We start from the raw sequence: 7,057 nt of genomic DNA on the forward strand, positions 1-7,057 counted from the left end.
ATAATGTCTGAGAACTTTGCTCTGCAGCGTTTAATTTTTCTCCCCCGATGCCTCACACACACACACACACACACACACACACACACACACACAGTCAGAACACCACCATCTAGTGGCGGAAATACAGATTACAACATGTTATGTACCAAGAAAAGGCGTCTCTCTCTCTCTCTCTCTCTCTCTCTCTCTCTCTCTCTCTCTCTCTCTCTCTCTCTCTCTCTCTCTTCCCCCCTCCCCTTCAGACCTTGCACCGTCGCCTGTTTTTTCTTCTCTTTATTGAAAGAAAGACAGTTTTAAACACATTACAGTCATTCCAATTTGCTTTTATAGAGAAAATAGAAAACACTGCTTGGCGAGCAAATTCTTTGGTCAGCGATGTTGAGAACAGGGCGATCGTGACTGGGATGCTGGCTCTCAGTATCAACTGCTTCTCCTCCTCTTCCGTCGCGCAGTCCAGATGCACGTCTGGCTCGCACTCCGTCGCGGTGACTAAACCAGCCTGAACAACAACAGAGCAAAAATCAAAGTAATCAAAACAAGTATAACAAAAGCAAACACAAAAGGACATTTAAAAAACAAACAAACAAACAAACAAAAACGAACAAAACAGGAAGGGAAACAACAACAAGCAAACTAGAAAATTGCCGCGGAAATGTTATTGTACCTGCCACCTGTCTTTAGCTAGTGATTCTCGATCGCGGCGCCAGCACGAGGCCACCCTCCAAATCTCAGCTCATTTGAACAAACATTTTAGCGTGCGATGCTAACGGCTAACAGCGATTTAAGTGCGTGGAAACCATGTGGTCGGCTAGTGATTCTCGATCGCGGCGCCACCACGAGGCCACCCTCCAAATCTCAGCTCATTTGAACAAACTTGTTAGCGTGCGATGCTAACGGCTAACAGCGATTTAAGTGCGTGGAAACCATGTCATTAGCTAGTGATTCTCGATCGCGGCGCCACCACGAGGCCACCCTCCAAATCTCAGCTCATTTGAACAAACTTTAGCGTGCGATGCTAACGGCTAACAGCGATTTAAGTGCGTGGAAACCATGTCATTAGCTAGTGATTCTCGATCGCGGCGCCACCACGAGGCCACCCTCCAAATCTCAGGTCATTTGAACAAACTTGTTAGCATGCGATGCTAACAACTGCAATGTAAGTGAGTGTATGTGAGGGAAGAAGCACAAACTCAGGTCCCGAACAACTGCCCATAGTTGGAGAAGCGTGACACTTGGGTGAAAAATTCCTTCACCGTGGGCGTCGGGAGAAGTTGACGGACGTGCGGTGTGGTTTTCGTGTCCTCAAGAGGTTCCGTCTCCCCGTTACGACTTGAAACAAACGGCTGAACTTTGGGGGTTTGGGGATGAAATGACTCGTCAAAATGTATTGGCGCAGATGAGACAGAATCCTGCGCTCCCTATCAATGAAGTCCCCTGGAGGGAGAACCGTGTCTCTCTGAGACAAAAGTGTTCCCTCGTGAGAAGCACAGGGCCTGTAGCTACACTTTGACCTATAATATTTTGAGAAAAACGAAGAAATGTGACCGTGGCGACGAGACAAAAACTTTTTTTTTGTAAAACGGCAGTTTCTCTCCCTACAAACCATGTCCTTGTTAGTGCTACATACATTTCTCTTCTTTTCAATAATACAGTAATCACAGTGATCTACATATTTTCCAACTGCCACGAGACTAAACCAGCCCGAACAACAACAGAGCAAAACTCAAAGTAATCACAACAAGTATAACAAAGCAAACACAAAAGGACACTTAAAAAAAAAACTAACAAAAAAGGGAACGAGAACAACAAGCAAACAACAACTTACTTTTGATAATTAACAGAACAATCTCGTCAATGAGGAGTGGAAGTCTCACCTCTGTATTATCTGCTCAGCCGATCCGGGACCCGATCCCGGTCCGTGAGCCGGTGTGCCGCGTCCGTGGTCCAGCTGCTGTCTGACCTGTTTAGACCGAGGGAACGAGCTGTGCGCTTCTTAACTGCTAATTCGGAGGAGACAAGTTACTCGCGTTTGGTGGGTGGACGTGAGAGTAGGACGATGAGAGGCTTCGAGTCCGGTCCTGGTTGTCCAAACGAGCACAGGTTGCCTGCTCCGGTTGAGTCATGAAAATTTCCACTCGATTCCAGTACATTCTACCACCCCCCCTCGTTTCCTCTGACTCACTCTCCTCCTCTGTCTGTGCCTCTGTGTGTGTGTGTGTGTGTGTGTGTGTGTGTGTGTGTGTGTGTGTGTGTGTGTGTGTGTGTGTGTGTGTGTGTGTGTGTGTGTGTGTGTGTGCAGCTCTATGAGCTTTGCTCTAGTGAACTCTCACTAACAGTCGTGTGAGACAGATGTTCGAGTACATTCTACTCACAAAGAAGACTTTCTGATCCAGGAGTCCTGGAACAAAAAGTGAGAGCATATGAACCTCGCAAACTTAACACAAAAAAAAAAAACTCTAAGCAAGAAACTGTTTGGTAAAAGAAAAAAAAAACACAAAAAGTGGAACATTGTGCTCTCCAGGAACAAATGTCCTGCCTGCTACAGAGAATAAGTCGTGTGAAAATAAATAAATAAATGACAAATCTGTCCGACATTGCTCGGGGTAAAAGAAATCTGACTCCGGTAAGGAGGGAAGTGCTTGTATGTGGTATAAAGGGAGACGTGGAAGTGAACCCGCGGCCATTACAACCGCCACCATCAACAAAATCAAAGTTTCTTGGGTCTGGCGCCGATCGGCAGCCCTTCCGGTGTGATAGGTGTCCGTCGGTGAGGAGGATGCTACGGAGGCCACGGCCGCAGCGGTCCACTGGGGCGCGTAGGACTGCTGCTGGGTATCGTCGGAACCGTACGACGAGTGAGAACCCTCTGGTCTACAAATGCCTCGCGGCCATGGGAATGTGTCACTTGGTTGAAAGCTTTGATAACTTTACCAATTTCATCCGCATGTCTCCGCTTCGGAGTCAATTCTACGGGTCGGAGTTTGCCGTCAAGTACGAACTGTTGCACACCAGGATAGAGGCTCTGTGCACAAGCGCCTTCGCCGCACTCGAAGACTTTGAGCCGAGCGACGCTGCCTGCGACGAGGTGGCTGGCGTGGAGCCCCCCGTCGCCGTCAACGAAGAAGGGGGGAGTAAAGAAGGACAATGTCGAGAAGGACGAGAAGAAGAAAACAGAAAAGAAGAAGAAGAAGAAGAAGAAGAAGAAGAAGAAGAAGAAGAAGAAGAAGCGGGACAAGAAAAAGAAAAAAAAGAAGAAGATGAACGACAGCCCGAAGGCCCCTCGAGCAGAGTCCGCTGTTGTGTGCGGACGGAGCATCTCGACGCTCCCCCCGGGGGCCTCGTTCACTGTACGGACCCCCTCCCCTCCCCGGACGACATGGATCAGTGTGCTCAGGGCTGGGGAATGTGTTCGCACATGTATGGCACGTGCGACGCTTACCATAAGTGGGCTGAAATATACATACCACAGAACTGAGAGAGCAGCGTGGGCTTATATTTCTGACCTTTAGTTCCATGACGATCACAGAGAGAAAAGAAAAAGTTAATAAAAGTGAATAAACAAAGCAACGACTCTCTGATACGAAGTCTTTGTGTCATTTCCTTTAGTTATTTCTTTATTTATTTATTGTGTTTTTTACAGTACTATTCCTAAATAAAATCTTTTAAAACAATCCTCGACCCAGAGTGTGAGGGCAATAGAAACACAGTTGGAGTGGAGGGGGGGGTGTTTTAAAAATCGGTTTCTGGTGGAGGCCAGCAGAACAACACCGTGACCGGGTGGAGCCAGCAGAACAACACCGTGACCTTGACATTGAAAAGCAAATTAAAAACTTCAGTTGGGGCAGCTTGTATACTTTCTACCAGCAGATGGTGGTGTGGGACTCATTTTGCAGGTTCCCATTGGGGTGAGAGGAATACTGCCATCTGGTGGCGGAAATTGAGATTGCAACATGTTTTGTACCAAAGTGAGTAGGTCACTCCAAAGCACGCACGCACACACACACACACACACACACACACACACACACACACACACACACACACACACACACACACACACACACACACACACACACACAGAACACCGCCATCTGGTGGTGGAATTCAGATTACAACACACACACACACTCAGAACACCGCCATCTGGTGGTGGAATTCAGATTACAACACACACACACATACTCAGAACACCGCCATCTGGTGGCGGAAATTCAGATCACAACACACACACACACACACACACACACACACACACACACACACACACACACACACACACACACACACACACACACACACACACACACACACACACACACACACACACATTTCGCCCCCTGGGTCACCTTGACCCAGAGGACAACACGAGGGATATACATGATGGACTTAGCAATTGCAAGCACTTTCAAACAATTATATTGAGTGGAGCAACTGCTATTTTCATTTCATCAGGAGTGGCCGAAATGATGCTCCACACGCGATATAGAGTGATTTTGGAAAAAGTTTTTGTTTCATGAGAACAAACTAGTACTTTCTCAATTCAAGTTTAAACATGATGGTCTTAGCAGTTGCAAGCACTTTCAACCAACTATATTGAGTGGAGTAACTGCTATTTTCATTTCATCATGAGTGGCCGAAATGATGCTCCACACGGGATATAGAGTAATATTGGAATAAAGTTTTTATTTCATTAGAACAAACTAGTACTTTCCCTATTAAAGTTTAAATGATGTGTTTATCAGGTTCAAGCAGTTTCAACCAGTTTTATTAAGTGGAGTTTCTGCTATTTTCAATTCATCAGGAGTGGCCGAAATGATGCTCCACACGGGATATAGAGTAATTTTGGAATAAAGTTTTTATTTCATTAGAACAAACTAGTACTTTCACTATTAAAGTTTAAACATGATGGACTTAGCAGTTGCAAGCACTTTCAACCAACTATATTGAGTGGAGTAACTGCTATTTTCATTTCATCAGGAGTCGACGAAATGATGCTCCACACGAGATATAGAGTGATTTTAGAATAAAGTTTTTATTTCATTAGAACAAAGTCGTACTTTCTCAATTCAAGTTTAAACATGAAGTGTTTATTAGGTTAAAGCAGTTTCAACCTCTTTTATTTTGCTGGATTTGACTGTTAAGGTCTTTTCATCAGTTGTGGCCGAAAAGATGCTTCAGAGGAGATACTGAGTGTGTTTTTATAATAAAGTTTTAATTTCATTATGATTAACTCGTACTTTCACTTTTCAAGTATCTTACCCAGATAAATGTACACTAACACAACTATTGTTCACTCAAGGTGCTAGAAACACCGTATTGCAGTTGCGAGGTTACAATTTGTATAGACTACAGAAGTGAAAGCCACAGGTGTAACCATCACCTGTGCATTAACAACATTTTCGCACTTTTCGAAACACAGCTTTTGCGTGACTCCTACCATGAGTCGTCAGAAACACTGCGTGCTCGGAGCAAAGATACCTCGGGAGCCACATGACCCAGTTGCAGACTGTTGTCGCCGGTCTTCTATGCCTGTCTACACAGGAGAGAAGAAACCTCAACAGGTTTTGTTCTACCCCTGGAGGCCAAACCCAAGAAGAAATGAAAACAAAGCCTCGAAACCAGCCCCCCCATCCCCCCTCCCCCATCCCCTCTAATAAAACCCTCCCTTCTGGTGCCTCTCACGTCCCTCCCTCTACCTGGGCTGATCTCTCCAGCATCCTGTCCGAGGACCTGGTGCTCCTCTGCTTCGTCGCAGGCTGCTTACTAACACCTTCTCTCAAAACACTCTGTTGACCACTTAAAACGAATGATCCAATTCATTTTCCAGTATCATAAACGCCAGGTTCTGTCGATTACTGTTCACCTGCTTGGGCTTTGGCATGGATAAAGTTTAACTTCCTGGATAGTGATGGTCCATCATTTAAAAAAAAAAAAAAGAAAGAAAGAAAAAATGACACACATCCATCAGTGCTCTCAGCCGCACCACCACGTGGTCTCGCGGCTCTTTCACTCCTTTTCAGGAGAAGGAACATTGTCATTTTCCAGCACCTCACAGTTGCTATCAGCTCCCTAGCTCTCTCCACCGGAGAGAACCAGGATGTTCCAGCTCAGATGACTCTGACCATTCCGATATCCCAAGGGTACCTGGTCTTTGGACCAGCCAGTTAGAGTACTTTGCAGAGGACATAGAGCAGTTCGAACCGAACAACCCGGAGATTCGTATAGCGAACTACCTGGGGGAGGTGTAACGCTGCCTCTTCAACCTGCCTCATCCTTCGTCCCGAGAGAAGCTTGCGCTTCTCTGGAAGATGACATCCAGGAGTGTCCATGTTTACATAGAGTCCCTCCCATCTGCCATCAGAGACCATTACTACACACGTCGCACTTAGGGAAGCAGGATCATCTGTACAATGATCCTGCCTCTGCAAACTTTGGTGCATTTACAATCACTCAAAAGGGGGCGGAGACTCCCAGAGAGTATTTATAGGTGCCTAAGGGCTGCCTACTTCCAAGGCCACAATGCACCAGGATTGGACAAAGACCAGACTTAAAAGTCCCTCTTCGTTAACAACCTCCACAACAGTGTGTGGATCGATGTCGCCCTTTTGTGCAGGACCAAAAACCCCACCATGAAAACCTCCGCAAACATGCGCAGATGGTGTGGGAGCTTCCCCACCGTTCAGGTGAAAACTATGATAGTGATGCAGGTGTCCTGAGGTCTCAGGTGAGGAGAGGTAAGTCTAAACACCGAGGCTGAGGTCAGACTCAAAACAACTGGGATGCAGATGTCCCACAGTGGATTAAAACCTGCATCAAAGAGGTGAAGCAGCACCTGAACCCGCCTGGTAAGAAGGGACCTGGTTCCCCCTGACCGCATGACTTGGCCACTCCCCTCTGCACACAAAGTTCATTTTGGCAGGAGGAGGAGATCCAGGAGGTCAAAGAGGCCCATTTGACATTCTTGGGTAATCTTGGCTATGCCAACCACAGATACACTTCAGTGGTGGTAGGGGTTGTTTACACTCTCTCACTGCTTGGGTCAAAAATCACCCTCATG

The 7,057-nt window shown here is 46.4% G+C and overlaps 1 long non-coding RNA gene across 1 annotated transcript; it reads right to left on the reverse strand.

Annotated features, from left to right (window-relative positions):
* Positions 1-256: 256 nt before the first annotated feature.
* On the reverse strand, positions 257-2,182 carry LOC308139001. Its single transcript, XR_013936902.1, has 2 exons — positions 1,875-2,182; positions 257-499 (listed from the first exon to the last, which is right to left on the reverse strand). It is a non-coding gene; the product is annotated as an uncharacterized lncRNA (long non-coding RNA).
* Positions 2,183-7,057: the final 4,875 nt, after the last annotated feature.

The sequence above is a fragment of the Blennius ocellaris genome (assembly GCF_963422515.1).
Source record: "Blennius ocellaris genome assembly, chromosome: 14".
Lineage (NCBI taxonomy): Eukaryota > Metazoa > Chordata > Actinopteri > Blenniiformes > Blenniidae > Blennius > Blennius ocellaris.